The following is a 19,913-nucleotide window of genomic DNA, read 5'->3' on the forward strand; positions in this document are numbered from 1 at the left end:
CCCATTGGCGGAGCTTATTTTGTGTCACGCACCCATTGGTTGCACGAATTTTCTAAAGCGCGTTCTGATTGGAGGTAGTTTGTAAACAAAGTTAGCGCAGAAGTCGTATGTGGCACTCGCGGACTACAGAGACTCGACCTGATCCAAGGCATCTAGGGTTTGAAAGGGATCAGTGGAAGGCTAATAGATACGATATTATGTACGGAACCAAGAGAAAAATGTCCCTTGTAAGTAAGGTGAAAAATTATTTTAAAACGGACAAACCGATTAAATCTAGAGAAGGTGTTCTTGTCCCAGCACCCAATACTCCCGCCTCATTCATGATGTTTGACCGAGGGTACAATACCTGTGTGTGGCTGGAGAATTGGGTGAAGTACACAAAAGATGACGGAGTATTGGCTTTTCCGTTAGATGGTACTTTCAATGGTAGGATCTTATTTAATTTAAGAACCCGAATGAATGAACTGCATCCCAGACCGAGACTAACGCAGTATGAGGCATTAGAGGAATGGGAGATTGAGGCTTTTGAAAGAGAAAGACCCCGAATGGACAAGGGTTTGACCAAGTGGTACCCCAGGCAGAAACAGGAATCCAGGGATAAAAGGATGAAACAGTGGAGGCAGAGCATGATTGTTGAGGGTCTGTTTCCCATGATGCCTGCATGTCATAACATTGGAGCGGGTGAGAAAAGTACTGAAAAATGTAAGCATTGGGGGGCCCTGGGGGATTCAGATGATGAACTAATAGATGACATCTGTACCAGAAGTCCGCCACCTTACAATGAGGGAACCCGACCTTCCAGTGTAGGAGATGTTCCCCGACGCCACTTCCTAAAAGAAGAAGACAGGTCCCTGGGACTGGGAGGGGGTGGTCAAGTATTGCCCTATCCTGAAAAACCCGAACTGACGGAAACAAGGGATATATATCCCAAAGTGCCCGCAAGTCAGGAAGAAAAATATTCACGTACGAAAACCTTTTTTCCCAGACCCTTGTATGAAAGCGAAGAGAAACCCTCGAATTCAGGACTGCCTTTTGTTCAACCTCCATATGGGGAAGAGCGCAGGTCCTTTAATACTGGAACTTTATTCCCGAAACCAAATTATGGGGGAGGACCAAGTGAAACGCATCCTACTGCCCCGAGTTTTACTCCTCCATTGACCCCCCAGATATTACATGACACAACTCTAAGAAGGGTACTAGTGGAAAAGGAGCAAGAGGCTCTAGCTAGACAAAGAACAGAAATAATTCAGAAAATTTCTCAGTTAAATACCAGTCCTGAGGCATTGACTATTCCAGTAACTATTGGACCGGTGGTCCCGTTATACGGAAATGGTCAGGGAAACCCGATTACTCCAGTTATGACCCCAGTCATGGCAACCCCGAGACAGGAACCGATCATTATAGATGATCAGTCCAGTGAGTGCGAGTCTGAAGTTGCGTTCTTGGACTTGCCAAACAAACCGACCGGAAAGGGAATGCAGCAAAGGCATAACCCTTTTAATGCGAAAGAGATAAAATTAGAGACAGCAACAGGTACTAGGAATGTCTCTCTGGTAACTCCGGATGAAATTGAGAGTTGGAGTCGTGAATTAGAGAAGCAGACTCCGCAAACAAAGCCTTTAGATCTCTACAAGCTGAGGGTCGAAATAGAAGAATTAATGGCAGGAAATGTGGGGTTGGATCGATTGAATACCTACTCTGAAGAAGAATTGTCGTTCATATGTAAAAGCTTTACAAGGAACACCAGAGTGCTCCATGAAAAACTGACCGAAACAGCAGTTAGTATGGGGGTAGATATCTCAAAATCCAAGCCCTTACAGAAACCGTACAGAGCAGACTTCTCAGACAAAGATATAGAACACCTGAATGTGGCAGGGAAGAAGTTGCAGATTAAAGAATTAATGGGGGTACTGCAGAAATGGGGAGATGTGGAAAAATGGAGAAGCAGGTGGGCGAAAAAGAGGGAAGAGGTTCGCTCCCGACAAGTGACTCCCGAGTTTGCTTTAAGAGAGGTAGAAAAACCTGAGCAGTTATGCCCCATGCGCGAAGTTCCAGGGGGAAAATATGTGCATGTCCCCTGGTCTAGGCAGGATATTGTGTCCTTCACGAACGATTTTCCAAAATTACGAGAGAAACCAGTTGACTGGTACAGGCAGGTGGAGAGGTTCGTGAAGGTACAGAAATGTCTGTGGAAAGACCTGGATGGGTTTTTCGACATTGTGGTTCCGGTAGATTTATGGACCCAGTGTAAAATAGCCATAGATTGGCCCAGTGAAGAGTATCCCAGAAACAAGGAAACTGGAGAGCCATCAAAGGATGTCATGCGAAAGTATGAGCAGGTAATTCAGCATTTGAAAGAAAAGGTGCCCGCAAAGGAAACAGATTGGACAAAAATAGATAGAACAACACAGGAAAGGGACGAGACAGTGCACTCCTTCTATGAGAGGTTATTGCAGGTATTTAAAACATACAGTGGTATTGACAACATCGACCTGAAGGATATGACGCACTTTATTTACAGGTTTGTAAATGGTTTAAGACCTGAAATTTGTCAGTGGATAAAAGATAATAAAATCTGTTGGCATACTAAGAAAATGGATGAGGTCCTGCGGTACGCTAAGTACTGCGAGGACGAGATGGCAGAAAAGAAAAAGGCCCTTAAGGAGAAGGTTATGTGGGCTCAGGTGAAGCTCGCAGAACAACAGGAAAAACAATTGAGTAACATGGTTAAAAATGCTGAGAACAAAGGTCCTGGGGGAGGGGGTGGAGGAAAGCCCCGGCCCAAATTTAGCAGGGAAGAGGCTATGAAAAAATTTCCCTGCCATCAGTGCGGCGAAATTGGACACTGGCGAAACGAGTGTCACCAATTAGTCGATGTTAATGAGAAAACTCCTGATTTAACTCCACAGACGCAGAAAGAAAGACCAAGAAAGACTCAACCCCAGGTAAAAACAGTTCAGGTGCCTCGAGCACCCAAGCAGGTATACAGGGGAAGACAGGCAGAAAATGAAGAGATAGAGGTTTGGGAAAGCGGGGAGAACAGAAATACAGCAACTTCGCAGTATCTGCTGAATGATACCTTCCTTTGTAATGATCAGGACTGACGGGGCCTGAGAGGGGAGGACGAGGAGTGCGTACTTGGCGCTTCCTTGCCGGTAGACCAGTCTGGACCATATATTGAAGGAAAGGTTGACGGAAATGATGTCACCTTTCTGTTGGACACTGGCGCTACCCGTTCCACTGTAAGAACAGTGGACGTTCCAAACCTACCCCTCTCGGGAGAAAATATCCAAGTAGTGGGTGTATCTAATCAATTGATTAGTACTCCTGTTACCGAACCAATGGAGATTTCAATTGGAAATTTTAAACAGATGCATAGATTTGTTGTCTGTGACACCAGTCCAGTGAATCTACTGGGTCGTGATTTGCTGTGCAAAATGAACTGTACCATCTTTTGCACACCAAAGGGTGTTGAAATACAGACCCCAGATGAAGACGGCATTTATAAATTATTGTTGCTTAGACCTGACTCAGAAATTAAAAGATTGACCCTGCAGGACTTGCCCCAAGAACTCCAGGAAGCCGTAAAGCCAGAAGTGTGGGATTTCACTGGAAAAGGTGTGGGTTTGATGAAAGATGTGGACCCCATACAGATAGCCATTAAGGACAATGCAGTATATCCTAACACTAGGCCCTACCGAATGAATGCTGAAGTGAAAGCAGGTGTCACTCTGGAAATACAAAAATTATTGGAAGGAAACATCATACAGGAAGTGATGAGCAGCCCATGCAACTCACCGATTATGGGCATCAAAAAGCCTAGTGGCAAGTATAGGGTAGTGCAGGACCTGAGAAAGGTTAACAAAATTGTAGTTCCTTGCTGCCCTATTGTCCCAAACCCTGCAGTGATATTATACCAGATTCCTTGGGATGCTGAATGGTTCACTGTGATTGATTTGTGTCATGCATTCTTTTCGATACCCCTGCACCCCGACAGCAAATTTCTTTTCTCATTTGCTTTTGAGGGTCACGTGTATTGTTGGAACAGGGTCCCTCAGGGGTATACAGAGAGCCCCTCTATCTTTAATCAGATCTTGAAAAAATGTCTAGAGACTTTGATCTTACCTGGGAACTCTGTGTTAGTGCAGTACATAGACGACCTTCTACTGGCGTCTAAAAGTCACCGGGACTGTGTGGTTGACACCATTGCCCTCCTAAATCATCTGTGTGAGAAAGGGCATAAAGTAGCCCCTGACAAACTACAGTTCTGTGCGAAATCTGTAAAATATCTGGGACACCAAATAGAAAAGGGTGTCAGAAAAGTCACATCAGAAAGAGTGAGAATAATTCAAAAAATGCAGTTGCCCCGTACTCAAAAAGATGTCAGAATGTTCCTGGGTGTATTAGGGTACTGCAGGCAGTGGATTCTGGGATTTGCAGCCTTAGCCAGGCCCTTGATAAAAATGACCACGAGAGGAATGCCAGATGTTGTAGAGTGGGACGATGAAAGTCTAATGGCTTTCACAAGATTGAAGAACTGTCTGTGTACAGCCCCTGCGTTGGGAATGCCAGATTATTCCAAAGAGTTTGCCCTTTTCTGTGACACTCGCGATAATTGCGCATTGTCTGTCCTGACTCAAGAACATGGCACGACCAGAAGGCCTGTGGCTTATTTCTCTGCCACACTGGACCCAGTAGCTGCTGGGTTACCAGGCTGTCTGAAAGCAGTAGCTGCTACCTGTGCAAGTTTGGAACAGAGTGAGTCCATTGTCATGGGACATCCTGTGACCGTGTATGTTTCACATGTAGTGGTAATTCTATTGACCAGAACTAAAACACAGTATCTCACCCCTAGTCGGCTGACTAAATACGAGAGGATTCTTGTGGGTGCAGCAAATGTAAGCATTGTTAGGTGCGGTATTTTGAACCCTGCCACCTTACTCCCCGATCCCTTGGAAATAGAAGGTGGGGATGATGATGAACATGATTGTATTGACCTGACAGAGTTCAGTACTAAGCCACGCCCAGACATAAAAGAAGTACCATTGCCTGAGCATGATAAAGAACTATTTGTGGATGGTTCCTGTCTAAGACATGAATTAGGAGGCTTGAGTGCTGCTTATGCAGTAGTGTCTTTCACAAAAATTGAACAAGCAGGTTACCTATATAACATCAAGTCTGCACAAGTAGCCGAATTGATAGCCATGATAAAGGCTTGCAAAATTGGGAAGGACTTACGCATAACAGTGTATACTGACAGTCAGTACTGTTATGGCGTTGTGCATGACTTTGGCCAATTATGGCTACAGAGGGAATTCATGACTTCCTCAGGTACTCCCATTCGGAATGCAAAGGTTGTTCATGACCTTTTAGAGGCCATCCAGTTGCCCAAAGAACTGGCAGTGGTAAAATGTACTGCTCATCAAAGGAGCATGGACAGAGTATCACTGGGAAACGATTATGCTGATCGAGTGGCTCAATGGTGTGCCAAAGATCGGTATATTGTAAATCCAAAACGAGGGGGGCCAGGAACCAGCTGCCAGCTTCAGGTGTTTGAGGAAGTGCCTACATGGGATGAGGTGAGAGAGTGGCAGGAGTCGGCTCCTTGGCAAGAAAGAGAGAAATGGAAGGAGGATGGGTGTAAACCGAGACGTGTGGATGGTGTGATTTTGGGCCCAACTGGTATGCCTGTGTTACCCCGACACTTGCTTGGCACAATGGCAAGATTGATACATGAAGGATCACACATTGGTAGGGATGCCATGATTCTGGTATTTCAACAGACTTGGTACAGTAAAAAGTTCAGGAAGGTAGCAGAGTCCCTCTGCCAGAGGTGCCTGTCATGTCAACAGATGAACCCAGGCAAGAGGACAATGGTTGAACTGAGCAAGATTGGGAGATCAGGGGGTCCCTTTATAAAGATACAGGTTGATTTTATCACCATGCCCCGTTGTGAAGGGAAACGATATGTCCTTGTCATTGTTTGCGTATTTTCAAAATGGGTAGAAGCTTACCCTACTCCTCAAAGTGACGCACTGACAGTAGCGAAGTGTTTACTAAAAGAACTGATACCTAGGTTCGGAATACCATGCATTATTGAATCAGATAAGGGTGGACATTTCCAGAATGACATACTGGCTGAACTCTGTAAGGCCTTCGGAATAAGGCAGAAACTCCATTGTGCATACCACCCAGAGGCTTCTGGAATAGTGGAACAAGTAAATGGAACTATCAAAAACAGACTAGCAAAGCTGACAGATGCTACTGGCATGACCTGGGTGAAGGCCCTGCCCCTGGTCCTGATGGGACTAAGAAGTGTTCCAGACCGCAAGACAGGCCTAAGTCCCCATGAAATCATTATGGGAAGAGTGATGAGACAAGCATGGGTGCCAGGAAGCAAACTGTTGAGTATTACTGATGATTTGGTGCTTGAATACTGCAGAAGATTGGGTGACCAAGTGCGTTCTATCTCTCGCCAGATTGGAGACGACGGCATCCTCAATCCAACGACTCCTCTCCACAGCTTGGTTCCAGGAGACTGGGTTAAAATAAAGAAGCACACTCGATCAAGCTGTCTGGCACCAAGGTGGGGAAAGAAACGCCAAGTAATCCTGATAACAACCACAGCAGTGAAAGTCGCAGGTGTTCCTCAGTGGATCCACGCTGGACACACCCAGAAGGTATTGCCAGACAGAGGATTTGAAGAAGAAGGGCAACCAGCAGAGGACCCTGAAGGAGCCAGACCAGAAGCAACTGACAACGAGCAGCCCAGCACCAGTCAGGTTGCAGGAACAGCAGACGTTGGCCCAGGAGTAGTTGACTACGAACTGCCAAGAATCCAGCCTGCTGAAGAGGTCCAGGAAACTGAGCCAGGAGTAGCTGAAGACGAGCTGCCAAGCATATGGCCAGAAGAATGGATACCGATGATTGATCTGACTGAAGATCCTATCAGAACAAGAGAACGACTTAGTGAAGGTAGAGAGTGGACTAGTCAGGAAAAGCAAGGCACAGGCGAAGAACCTCAGCCGCTTGAGATTATAATCAAAACTGAGGAAGGAGAAGGTCAGACAGGGACAGAGCAGGTATTCGATACACCACCGCGAACACCTGATGCAGATAAGGGAGAGACTAGAAAAAGAGTGATAGTTCGAGCAGAAGAAAATCAAGAGATCGAAGTGCTTGAACAGGATCAGAAAGGGTTAGAAGAACGGGTTCAGGAAACAGAAACAGAAATAAAGACAATCGAAAGCGAAAAACAAAATATTCCTGAACAAGGCCAGATTAGCAACCAGGCAGAAGAATTTGATGCTAGCCCTGGAACTAGCCAGATAAGGGAAGTAGGAGAAGAAAGTGGAGAAGAAATACCACAAGATAGAGAGAACAAGAAAATAAGAAAAGAAAGTGAAGTCCAAGTACCGACTAAGAGACTAAAGAAAAGAAACAACCTTGAGCCTAGGTTTGTAAAAAGATTGAGACTAAGGATAAAGACAGTGGAAGAAAAACGTGCAGAAGCAAGAAGAAGTGCTCGAATAGCAGAGCAAGAAGAAGACTCTTCCAAAAGAAGGAGTGAGCGAATAAAAAGACAAAACAAAAAGTACAAGTCTCCTGAATGGACACTGGTTTTGGAAGAACTTGAAGATCTTGATATAACTGACGTGAGCGACGGAGAGCCTGTCCCAGAGTACTCAGCTGAAGAGGAAGACGAACCACCGTGAATTTGCACAAAGTAAGCTAGTTGTGTAAAAAGCTAAAAAGAGGGGTGAGAACACTCCTTCTGAGCTAAAATGTCTGATTCAACAGTGAATGGTAGACCTAGTTGCAGCCGTTTTAAGACGTGTTGCAAGGTGTGTATATGTAGTGTAGTAGTACTGATAGTTATTTGGATAGGATTAACAATTTTCATTCCCTTTGCTGTAAGTAAAGATACTAACATTGTCCCTACTGAAGTTGTAAATACTGACAATGAGGAGCTAACAACACAGAGTGTAGAAAGACATGAGAGAGCATTGAGACAAACTAAACGAGACTTAGAAGCATCAGATGAGAGAGGACTACATTATCATGGAATGAAGAACAGGACACACTTAAACGTTTTCGCAAACTTGTTAATACACTATGTAGAGACTATGGAAATTGAAGATTGCTATGTCTGCATGAAGCTATCTACTTCGGTGGCTGAAGGCGTGACATACCATCATCTGCCATTGACATATGGAATTTCCTGTAGCATTTTAGCTAGTTTATTTTACAAAAGGGGACCGTTACAGTATTATTACTCTAACAATGACGTGATCTTTTCTGAACTTCCTATACGTGGGAACTTGAATCCTGTACATACCAAAACTGACACCATAAGATATATGGGAGACTACTTTCTGACTATAGGGAACATTGACATAGCAGACGCACACAGAGATAACTTGACTTGTTCTTTGCGTGAGCAGGAAAAGATGTTCCTGAACATGGCAGAGAAAAGGAGAATTAAAATTCAGAAGAAGGCTAATGACGAAAGTCAGAAAAAGCCAAAGTGGGCAGAAAACATGGAAGGCACATCATCTGGTGGAGCGGGTCCTGCTCTGTTGCTGGATTTTGAAAAGAAAGGCAAGCTATGTCTTCACCGCGAGAAGACTAGCTATTATAATAATGTTTTCATTGGTTCCAGTGAATGCGAACATAATTACAAGGTAATTGGAGGTTGGGGTTTCAAAAATGGGTCAGAGCCTGTGTTTCCTGGAATTTATTATATTTGTGGGGACAAGGCTTATTTCAAATTGCCGGATCACTGGTATGGGAGCTGCTACTTTGGCATTGTTTTCCCGAAAATATACCATGTGAATGGAAAAGCTGGAAGCAATGAAGATACTAATGGCTTAGTGCGTAGTAAAAGAGAGAGTATAGGTGAAATTATGGGTAGTATTTTCAGTGCACTGATACCTGGAGTGGGAGTGGTTCTGAACACTCACAGAATTTGCAAATTGTCTACTATAGTAGATGTGCTGTCTACTGAAACAGCTCATGGATTTCTGCTGGTCAATACCGAAATGGTTGCGATCAGATCAATGGTTTTACAAAATCGACTTGCTCTTGACACCTTATTAGCGAAAGAGGGCGGAGTCTGCCGGATGTTGAAGGCGCAACATTGTTGCACTTATATTCCGGATAAAAGTGTACAGATCAAAAGATATGTGAAAAACATTACTAATTTGGCAAAGGAACTCAAACCACTCGAGGTTGATAGTGCCTGGAAGAGACTGGTAGATGGTCTCTCAAATGTAGGTCATTGGCTTGCTAGCATAGGTAAAAGCTTATTATTCAAAATTCTGATGCCAATTGGTATTATAGGTCTTATTATACTTTCCATTTTCTTATGCTGTAAATACCGCAAGCGCACCAAAAAGCACGAGGTAAATGCAAGAGGAGTGAAACGAAGTGTGGATGAGATTGAATTAGAGGAAGTGAATGATCAGATATACAAAAAGGTGAAGACTTCTCACCCTGCTAAAACTGAAAGAGAAAAATTAGAACGGTTGCTGGAAGAAATAGAACTTTATAAAGTGTGAAAGAAAGTTGGCATCTGGTTCCATTATAATTTGTGATGATAGTAGATATCATCAAAGAGGGGATTGATGAAGCAAAGCTTCGCATATTTTGCGGCTTGCCGAAATCAAGAACCTCGTTTATGTATAACAAGGTAATAAATGTACGTCTTACTAACATTTATATTAAGTTTGAGTAAAGTTTAAGACGCTTGCCTATGTGTATTTCTAATGAATTTAATCTGTGTCCTCTAAAATGGCCGCCGCTTGTATTTTAGTTACTGCGCATGCGTCAGCCACACTCACGTGTCCTGACGCGTCTGCAGAAGTGGAGGGAAAGTTGTGCGCATGCGTAATTCATAGCTGTGCTTATCATGTGGTACTGCTCGTGCCACTGCTCTTGTGTCCGTATCAATGTAGCTAACATTTAAATGCATAAGTTTATTTCTTGATGATGAGTTAAAAGTACAAACCCTGTGATGTGTTTTCATGATGACATTATTATGTATTAATTTGTTTTCGCTTACTTTTCATGTACCGCGGGAAATGGGGGTCTGAGTGAGAGGAGAGCCATATTGGAGGTCCCTTCTGCGCCTGTGCGACATTCGGCAGCACGAGGGACCTTGGCTGATGGAACATAGCCAGTTGGCAGTGATGGGCGAGATGCTCCTGAGAAAGTCACCTCTGCCCTGCGAGAACAGCGAATGTGGCTCCTTATATGATACATTGTAATATTGCGCTACTGTTTGCCGTGTAACTTCTCATGGGAACCCCAAACCTGCTAGGCGGTACCCAAATATGTTAATGAAGGCTACAAATCGTGTATTGTGATTGGTGTGTTACCCAAACCCTACCTTAGGACCAATCGAAATTGAGGGATTCTGACACTTTGCAACATTGGGGGGTGGTACACTGTCCCCAAACTGTATATCTACCCTGGGTTCACCTAGTGAACCGTCCGACTTGTCTGGTTTAGCTGACCTGTCACTGACCCAACGCACTCAATAGGTGACTGAAGATACAGAGCGCTGCGGAGCACTCTGTCCGAATTTGACCATAGACTAAGGTTTTTACTGAACCTTAAAGTGCTGGCAAGCACTTAGCTGGGAGTTCGCTGACCCAATCGGGGTCTTGATCGATAGCTGCAGAGCGGGTGGAGCGCAGGCGTTGCTTCTGAACTGTGGGTTTTGGTCCTGTCCTGAAGAGGGTCCTGTCCTGAGGGTTTGCTGTCCTGTCCTGAGGGTCCTGTCCTGATTCCTATTCCGAGGGTATCCTGTCCTATCCTGGGTGTCCATTCTGCACCTGCTGTCCTTTGAGGGGTATCCTTCCTTGAGGGTTTCCTGTCCTTAACTGACCCGTGGCCAGGGTTTGGTTTCCACACCTTTCTAGGTAAATATTGCTCTGAATCTCTTGAAATTCTTGCACCTTCTGAATTTCTAACTTTTGCTTTAATAAAGTTCAACATTGCATATGTGATATTTTCCATGCCTTTCCGCAACTATTGAAAGTCATTTATATTTTTCCATAAAGTTTATTCCTATGTCTTCTCATTTGTTAGAAATTATATTTTGCATAGCAGTGTGTCATTTCCTGATATGGTCTAGAACTTCGTTGCCTAGGTTGTTCAAAGGCCCTTCACCTTAAGTGAAGCGTGTTATTCATTATAAACTCTCCTATAGTCACACACACTTAGTCTATCCCTGTCTAGATAATACTGACTTGCATAGTATTTTTCTCGTTACATTCTATTTAGTACCTTGATGATTACTCTGTCATTATTTCTTCATGCTTATGTGATTTACGTTATCTTGGTTATTGATTGCCTTATTTTACTGTACCTCATGCACGAAAATATTGAACTTTAGATAAACATTTTAAAACTTCCAGTTGTCCGTGGTCATTTAAACAGTATTTGAATGTTATTGGTTGGGTTTGTATTTTGCTGCCTTTCTTTACAGCTAGCTCCCTGATTCATTGTGGTCATTAGGCACTCGCATCGGTGGATAGTAAGTCGGGTGCACCGAAATTTGGTAGCAGGGAACACACACACTCCAACCTGATAGAGCTCGTGAAGTCACCCGATCGATGTATATGGTGATTTGAAAAGTATATGGGCCCTGAAGCCGGAAACGGCGAAAACTATTGGCCGGGTGGCCTCGCGCGCTCTATCAGTAGTGCTTAGAGGTTTCAGACTGTTTCGCTAATAAATCACATACTCACTAAAGAATATATAGGATGGTACTCTTATAATATAAAGTACAGGTCCTATATATTCTTTAGGGAGAATTTAAGTTGAATAGGAACCGCAAATAAGAATAGAAATTAGAAAATAACATTCAGAAATGTAGTGTTTCTTAAATATTTAAAGTAACAAAGTATGCATGATAGCTATATTTTTTTGTTCTGCTGTTTTGTAAAATATGGTTCTTGAAAAAATATCTGATCAAGTACTTTTTAATATTTTAAAGTTATGTTACAGATGGCGCTGAAAAATCTCCCATTCCTCTCCGGTAGCAATAGGATAATCTATTATAATATAACGATTGATACCATTGTTAAGGTAAAAAGAAAAGGAAAATAAAGTTATGTACTTAACAGAAAATCCATGATGAAATACTTTAGAGCGGTAATTATTACTGAACTTCTTCTCTCCGGGTGGTGAAAAAGTTTGATCTTCGTGGTGACGGGTCATAAACTCCTCTGAGATCATGACGGTGAGAATAATAATATGTATATATTCTCACAGCACATGACCACAAGTGGAAAATAGACTGAAAACCGCAAGCCGGTATCGTTGCTTACTTATCGTTACTCTTTGTGATGACGGATCGTGAAGTTCACTAAGATCGCCAAGACTGTTAATGTTATAATATACATATTAACAGTATGTGATCTCTAGGGGAAAACACAATAATAAGTGAAAGGTGGTGACGTTGATTGAAAATGTTTAGGGTTTGCGTTGAAGGGTCACCAAAACCTCTCAAGCTAAGTACAGTGTCAATATTATAATATAAAAACTCACTATATATGAGGTGAAAGGGGCCAGAAAAGGAGCAATGTTTGTTATAATCTATCTGTTTCTAAAAACAAGGTGGTGTTTTATATATGTTAGGTGGTGTTTTATATAGCGCTCGGCTACTCCGATGAGTGTCCCGGCGCTTTTATGACCTACAGTGGAAACAGGGTGGCAGGCGGAGAGGGGGCAGGCCTACTGAGCAAAAAGCCAGGATTTTAGGTGCTGCTGACGTTACAGAGAAAAAGCGAAAAACAAGCAATAACATTTTTTCTACATATAAATGTTTAAATATTGATAAATAGCTACAAATTATAACTAAGTACTATGCCTATGCCATATTGAAACAACTTACAACTCTGGAATATGTTTGTTGACGGAAAAAGAGAATCCGATGTTAGAAAACGGAACCTGCGACATAGATTGTCGACTCAGAAATAACTCGCGAAAACAAAACTAATTGCACAGTAGGTGTGGTTTATATAGTTTTTGGTTGTTTAGTAGTCTACAGAAGGAAGCTATGGGTCCACCTGTTTAGATGGCACGTTTTGCAGTTTACACGTGCTCACGTTTTAACTGTTTTCGTTCTGCACGTGTTAGGAAAAGTTACAAACTGTGAAGCTGTAAAGGTTTCGATTTCGATCGTAACACGTATAAGGTATTATTATCTACATACTTTGGAGAGTTTAAAAAGTGTTACTCTGTAAAATGTGTTCTCTGCATTTTCATGATTAAAAACATGTAAATAGAAGATATAAAAAAAATATTGTTATCATTAGAAGAAAAAAAAAGGATTAATATTTGTTATTATTATGCTTTTTAATTTAAAAAATGTTAGCATTTGTAAATAGTAAACCTACCCTCGGAAAAGTGTGCTGGTGCTTCGGGCGTTGGGAAGATTAAGAAATAATAAATGACATTTTGTATGCACCTGCAAACTTTGCTTTTAAACTTTCAAATGCCCAGTCTGTATCTTTACACTTCCTCCAAACATTCTGCTACTGCTATTTTAGTATTGTAGTGAGCCATACAGCAATATGTGTTTATCTATACACTGTTTTAAAAGTGAAGCAGTTATACATTCATCTCGACACTCTCCTTGGACAACTGTAATCATCCAGTCAGGATCTAAGTAGTCATGAAGCAAAGTAGGCCTTAGGCCATGGACTGTTTTAAACTCTTATAGACTATGCTTGCAGTCTTCTATGCACCTGCAAACTTGCCTTTTATATGTTCAATTCCCCAGTCTCCATCCTTACACTTCCAGCAAACACTCTGTCACTCCTGTTATAGTTTTGTAGTGACTCATTGATCAGTGAGTACTTATCCATTCACTATATTAAAACACTAATGGGTAGATGTACAATAACTGCCATATCTCCTGGGATATGCCAATTATTGTGCACTGTGACATCATCACTATAGATGTGCCGTATTTAGAAGGTGGTGCACTATGGGGCAAAAACGGTACAGATATGGGGCTCTTTGCTCACAATGCTGAGTCAATCCTTTCACCTGGTTCGAGCAAGTGCAGGGTTTAGACGCAGCATGAGTTCAAAAGTGACAAAGTGAAATCTTGTATATTTCACTCAGCCACTTTTAGGAGGTGTTCCTGCGCCGGAACGCCCCCCCATCCCCCTGCTTCAAATCATTATAGACTATGCATTCACTGTTGTATGCAGTAGCAAACGTGCTTTAAACCCCTATAGACTATGCTTGCAGTCTTCTATGCAACTGCAAACTTGTGTTTTATACCTTCAATTCCCCAGTCTGTAGCCTTACACTTCAAGCAAATACTCTGTCATTGCTGATTCAGTATTGTACTGAGCCATTCAGCAGAATATCCTTATCTATGCACTGTGCTAAAACTGAAGCTCTTATAAATTTAGTCATGCTCTTTCCTTGCAGAACTGTAATCATCCACTCACTACCTACGTACTCATGCATTAAAATAGGCCTTAGGCCATAGACTGCTTCAAACCCCTATAGACTATGCATGCAGTCTTCTATGTACTTGCAAATTTGTCTTTTATACCTTCAATTCCCCAGTTTGTATCCTTACACTTCCACCAAACACTCTGTCACTGCTGTTTTAGTTTTTTAGTGACTCATTCATCGGTATGTAGTAATCCATTCACTACATTAAAACACTAATGGGCACATATACAATAACTGGCATTTCCCCAGGAATATGCCAGTTATTGTGCACCGTGACACCACCACCATGAATGTGCTGTATTTACAATGCGGTGTACCATAGTACAAAAACAGCACAGGTACGTGATATATCTGTGCTGTAAAGGTGGTGCATTGTTTGAGTTATGTTGCAAGTGCAACGCATCTCCAGCAGTGCTCTATGCTCAGAATGCTGTGTCAATCCTTACACCTGCTTCAAGCTAGTGCAGGGTTTTGACACAGCATGAGCCGAAAAGTGACAAAGTGAAATCTTGTAGATTTCACTCAGCAACTTTTAGGAGGTGTTCCTGCGCAGGAACGCCCCCTCCCCACATGTGGGAATGTCTCCTTCCGGTACAGGGATTTACAATGTGACACACCTCCCAGATACGTCACATTCTAAATGCCAGACACCATGGTGCATCTTTTGCACCACCGCTGCATCAGAAAAGTGATGCAACGGCGGTGTAAAAGAGGCACAAGGGGGTTGTAAATCTGCCCCTAACAAACACTTACAAATTTACCCAGGCAGTTTCACTAGCAGTGCATTCTTTTTGAATTTACTTTTGTTATTATTTTACATAAAAAATATGAAATGTAACTTTAAAAATAAAATAAATATAAGTATTTATAATAGAAATGTAGGAAATTACTATAAAAAGAAAGAAATATAATAATTAATACATTTTTTAATTATCATTTACAAAACCTTTCAAATTCACTGAAAAAAACATAGGTTTCAGGCACGTTATAGTTAGGAATTAGCATTTAAAAAACCTTAGAAATTCACTGAAAAAAACATAGGTTTCACACATGTTATAGTTAGCTGGACATTTCACTCATACAAAACCATTGAAATTCCCCCGTTATAGTTTGTTCAGCTAACTATAACTCGCGTGCCCGCAATGCACTGCTGATGACGTCACATATTACATCACTCATGACATGGTCAGTGACATCACTCATGACATCACTGATGACATCTCAAATGACATCTCAAATCCACTCATTCACCAACAGTTCTATGTAGTCACTCATACATATACTCACTCATCATATGTACTCATACACCTATACATCCTGTTACACACTGATACTCAGCTATAGAGTTACTCACACACATACTCACACATGCAAATAAACTATCGAACATCCTTTTATTTGCATATACAGCCATACACACACCACTACACTTACTTCTACAGAAACGTACACATACTTACTCTCTTAAACAATCACTTATAGAAGCACATACTTGTTTATACAGGAACTCTTCCAATCTCTCACTCTCACATATACTCACTTATATACATCAATACTCACATTTACTAGTTTAAAACATATGTAGTTACTCATAAAGATACTATTGAGGCAGTCATTCACTCACTAACACACCCATACACACACTCATCCACCCATACAGTCCTTCACACATGCTGTCTTCAAAACACATACAAACAGTGAGTCAGTCATTCATGCATCTGTGCGCTAAGTAATACTCCCCACCAAACCATACAGACATTCATTCTGATTTTCAAAAAACCAACTAATAACCCATATCGACACTCATGTAGCTACTCACCAACCCATGCAGCAACCTATAGACAAAGTGAGACACTGATACAGTTATTTACAAATTTAAACATTACTCGCTAATACATGTAATCCCTAAGATACACTTTATAAGTCAGTTATGCAATTTTACAAAAAACATCCATTCAGACACTTATTTACCCATTTATTCTTCCATCTACTTTTAGATATACATATATAAAAATATTTATTTTTCAGAAAGACACACATTCACTGGTTGATGTCATCAGTGATGTCATTTGAGATGTCATCAGTGATGTCATGAGTGATGTCACTGACCATGTCATGAGTGATGTAATATGTGACGTCATCAGCAGTGCATTGCGGGCGCGCAAGTTATGGTTAGCTAAACTAACTATAACGGGGGAATTTCAATGGTTTTGTATGAGTGAAATGTCCAGCTAACTATAACATGTGTGAAACCTATGTTTTTTCCAGTGAATATATATATATATATCTATATATATATATATATATATATGTGGTATGTTGTGCAGTGAAATTCTGTGGATAGAAAGTATGTCGTATTTAGTGTATAGGAATTATGTAGATTGTGATTATGTGTTTTGGAGAATAATTATGTGATATGGTAGTCTGTGTTGAAGAGTTATAACCTCAGGTTTAGTCTTCTTCGTTTCCATAGAACATCAACTATGAACTCAGTGAGACACAAACAGATGGAATCACTGAGCAACACTTGTGGACCTAGTCAGAGGTATGAGCAGGGCCACTGGAATTATTTGACTGTTTGGCTGCACCGACTTTCTCACAATTATACATTTTCTGCATTAGCCTCTTTCTGCATTTCTGTTGCTTCTTTATGCATTTTTCTTTCTTTTTCTGCACTTCTCTTGACCTCAGTCTGCAAATCTCTTGTACTTTCTGCACCTCTCTTCCCTCTTTCTGCATGTATGTTGCCTCTTTCTGCACCTCATTTGCTTTTTCTGCACCCCTATTGCCTCATTCTGTACTCGTCTTCCCTTTTTCTGTACCTTCCCTGCCTGTTTTTGCATCTCACTTGCCTCTTTCTGCACTTTCCTTGCTTCTTTCCACACCTCTGTTGCTTTTTTCAGCAATTCTCTTGCCTCTTACTGCACTTCTCTTGACTGTTTCGTCTCCTCTCTTGCCTCTTATTGCACCTCTGTTGGCTCTTTCTGCACCTCACTTGTTCCTTTTTAGAGTTCTCTTGCCTCCTTCTGCACTCCTGTTGCTTCATTCTGCACTTTCCAACCTTGATTCTGCACCGGTCTTGCTTCTTTCTGCAACCCTGTTGCCTCTTTATGTACCTCTTTTGCCTCTTTCTGCACTTTTCTTGAATTTTTCTGCACCTCTCTTCCCTCTTTCTGCACATCTGTTGCTTCTTCCTGCACCTCATTTGCTTCTTTTTATACCAATGTTGTCTCTTTCTGCACGCGTCTTCCCTCTTTCTGTACATTTCCTACCCGGTTTTACATCTCACATGCCTCTTTCTTCACTTTTCTTGCTTCTTTCTACACCTCTGTTGCTTCTTTCAGCACTTCTCTTGCCTCTTCGTGCACTTCTCTTGCCTCTTCTGCACCTCTCTTGCCTCTTTTTGGACCTTTCTCTTGCCTCTTTCTGCACCCCTGTTGATTCATTGTGCACTTTCCATGCATCTTTCTGTACCTGTCTTGCTTCATGTCTGTTGCCTCTTTCCACACCCCATTTGCATCTTTCTGCATCCTTGTTGTCTCTTTCTGCACTGATCTTCCCTTTTTCTGTACTTTTCCTGCCCGTTTTTGCATCTCACTTGCCTCTTTCTGTACTTGTTTTGCTTTTTTCTACACCTCTGTTGCTTTTTTCGGCAATTCTCTTGCCTCTTTGTGCACTTCTCTTGCCTGTTTCTGCACCTCTCTTGCCTCTTTTATCCCCAATCTTGGCTCTTTCTGTACATCACATTACTTTTTACACTTCTCTTGCCTCTCTTTGCACCCCTGTTGCTTCATTCTGCACTTTCCATGCTTCTTTCTGCACCTGTCCTACTTCTTTCTGCACCCCTGTTGTTTCTTTTTGTACCTCTTTAGCTGCTTTCTGCACCTCATTTGCTTCTTTCTGTACTCCTTTTGTCTCTTTCTGAAGTCCTCTTGCCTCTTTCTGTAACTTTCCTGCCTATTTTTCCATCTCACTTGCCTCTTCTGCACTTTTCTTGCTTCTTCTACGCCTTTGTTGCTTCATTCAGTAATTCTCTTGCCTCTTTTGTACACTTCTCTTGCCTGTTTCTGCTCCTTTCTTGCCTTATTTGCACTTCTGTTGGCTCTTTCTGCACCTCACTTGCTCCTATGTATACTTCTCCTGCCTCTTTCTGAACCTGTCTTGCTTCTTTCTGCACCCCTGTTTTCTCTTTGTGTACCTCTTTTGTCTCTTCCTGCACTTTTCTTGCCATTTTATGCACCTCTCTTGCCTCTTTCTGCACAACCTGTTGCCTCTTTCTGAACCTCATTTGCTTCTTTCTGTGCCCCTGTTGTCTCTTTCTGCATTCATCTTCCCTCTTTCTGTACCTTTCCTGCCTGTTTTTACATCCCACTTGCCTCTTTCTGCACTTTTTTCGCTTCTTTCTACAACTCTGTTGCTTCTTCCAGGAATTCTCTTGCCTCTTTTTACCCTTCTCATGCCTGTTTCTGCCCCTCTCTTGCCTCTTTTTGCACCTTTATTGGCTCATTCTTCAGGTCACATGCTCCATTCTTCCACTTTTCTTGCTTCTTTCTGTAACCCTGTTGCTTCATTCTGCACTTTCCATGAATCTTCCTGCACCTGCCTTGATTTCTTTCTGCACCCCTGTTGTCTCTTTATGTATCTCTTTTGCCTCTTTCTGCACTTTTCTTGCCTTTTTCTGTAGCTATCTTCCCTCTTTCTGCATGTCTATTGCCTCTTTCTGCACTTTTCTTTCCATTTTCTGCAAGTCTGATGCCTCTTTCTGCAACTCACGTGCTTCCTTCTGCGCCCCTGTTGTCTCTTTCTGCACTTGTCTTCCCTCTTTCCGTACCTTTCCTGCTGTCTTTGCATTTCACTTGCCTTTTTCTACACATTTCTTGCTCCTTTCTACACATATGTTACTTCTTTCAAAAAGACTCTTGCCTTCTTTGTGCACTTCTCTTGCCTGTTTCTACACCTCTCATGCCTCTTTGTGCGCTTCTGTTGGCTCTTTTTGCGCTACTGTTGGCTCTTTTTGCACCTCACTTGCTCCTTTCTGCCCTTCTGTTGGCTCTTTCTGCACCTCACTTGCTCCTTCCTATACTACTCTTGCCGCTTTCTGCACCCCTGTTGCTTCATTCTGCACTTTCCATGCTTGTTTCTGCACCTGTCTTGCTTCTTTCTGCACCCCTGTTGTTTCTCTATGTACCTCGTGTGCCTCTTTCTGCATTTTTCTTGCCTTTTTCTGCAGTTCTCTTCCCTCTTTCTTGCACGTCTGTTGCCTCTTTCTGCACCTCATTTGCTTCTTTTGTACCCCTGTTGTCTCTTTCTGCACTTCTCTTGCCTGTTTCTGGATCTCTCTTGCCTCTTTCTACCCCTCTATTGACCCTTTCTGCACCTCACTTGCGCCTTTCTACACTTCTCTTGCCTCTTTCTGCACCCCTGTT

This window comes from Lissotriton helveticus, chromosome 6 (assembly GCF_964261635.1).
Source record: "Lissotriton helveticus chromosome 6, aLisHel1.1, whole genome shotgun sequence".
Lineage (NCBI taxonomy): Eukaryota > Metazoa > Chordata > Amphibia > Caudata > Salamandridae > Lissotriton > Lissotriton helveticus.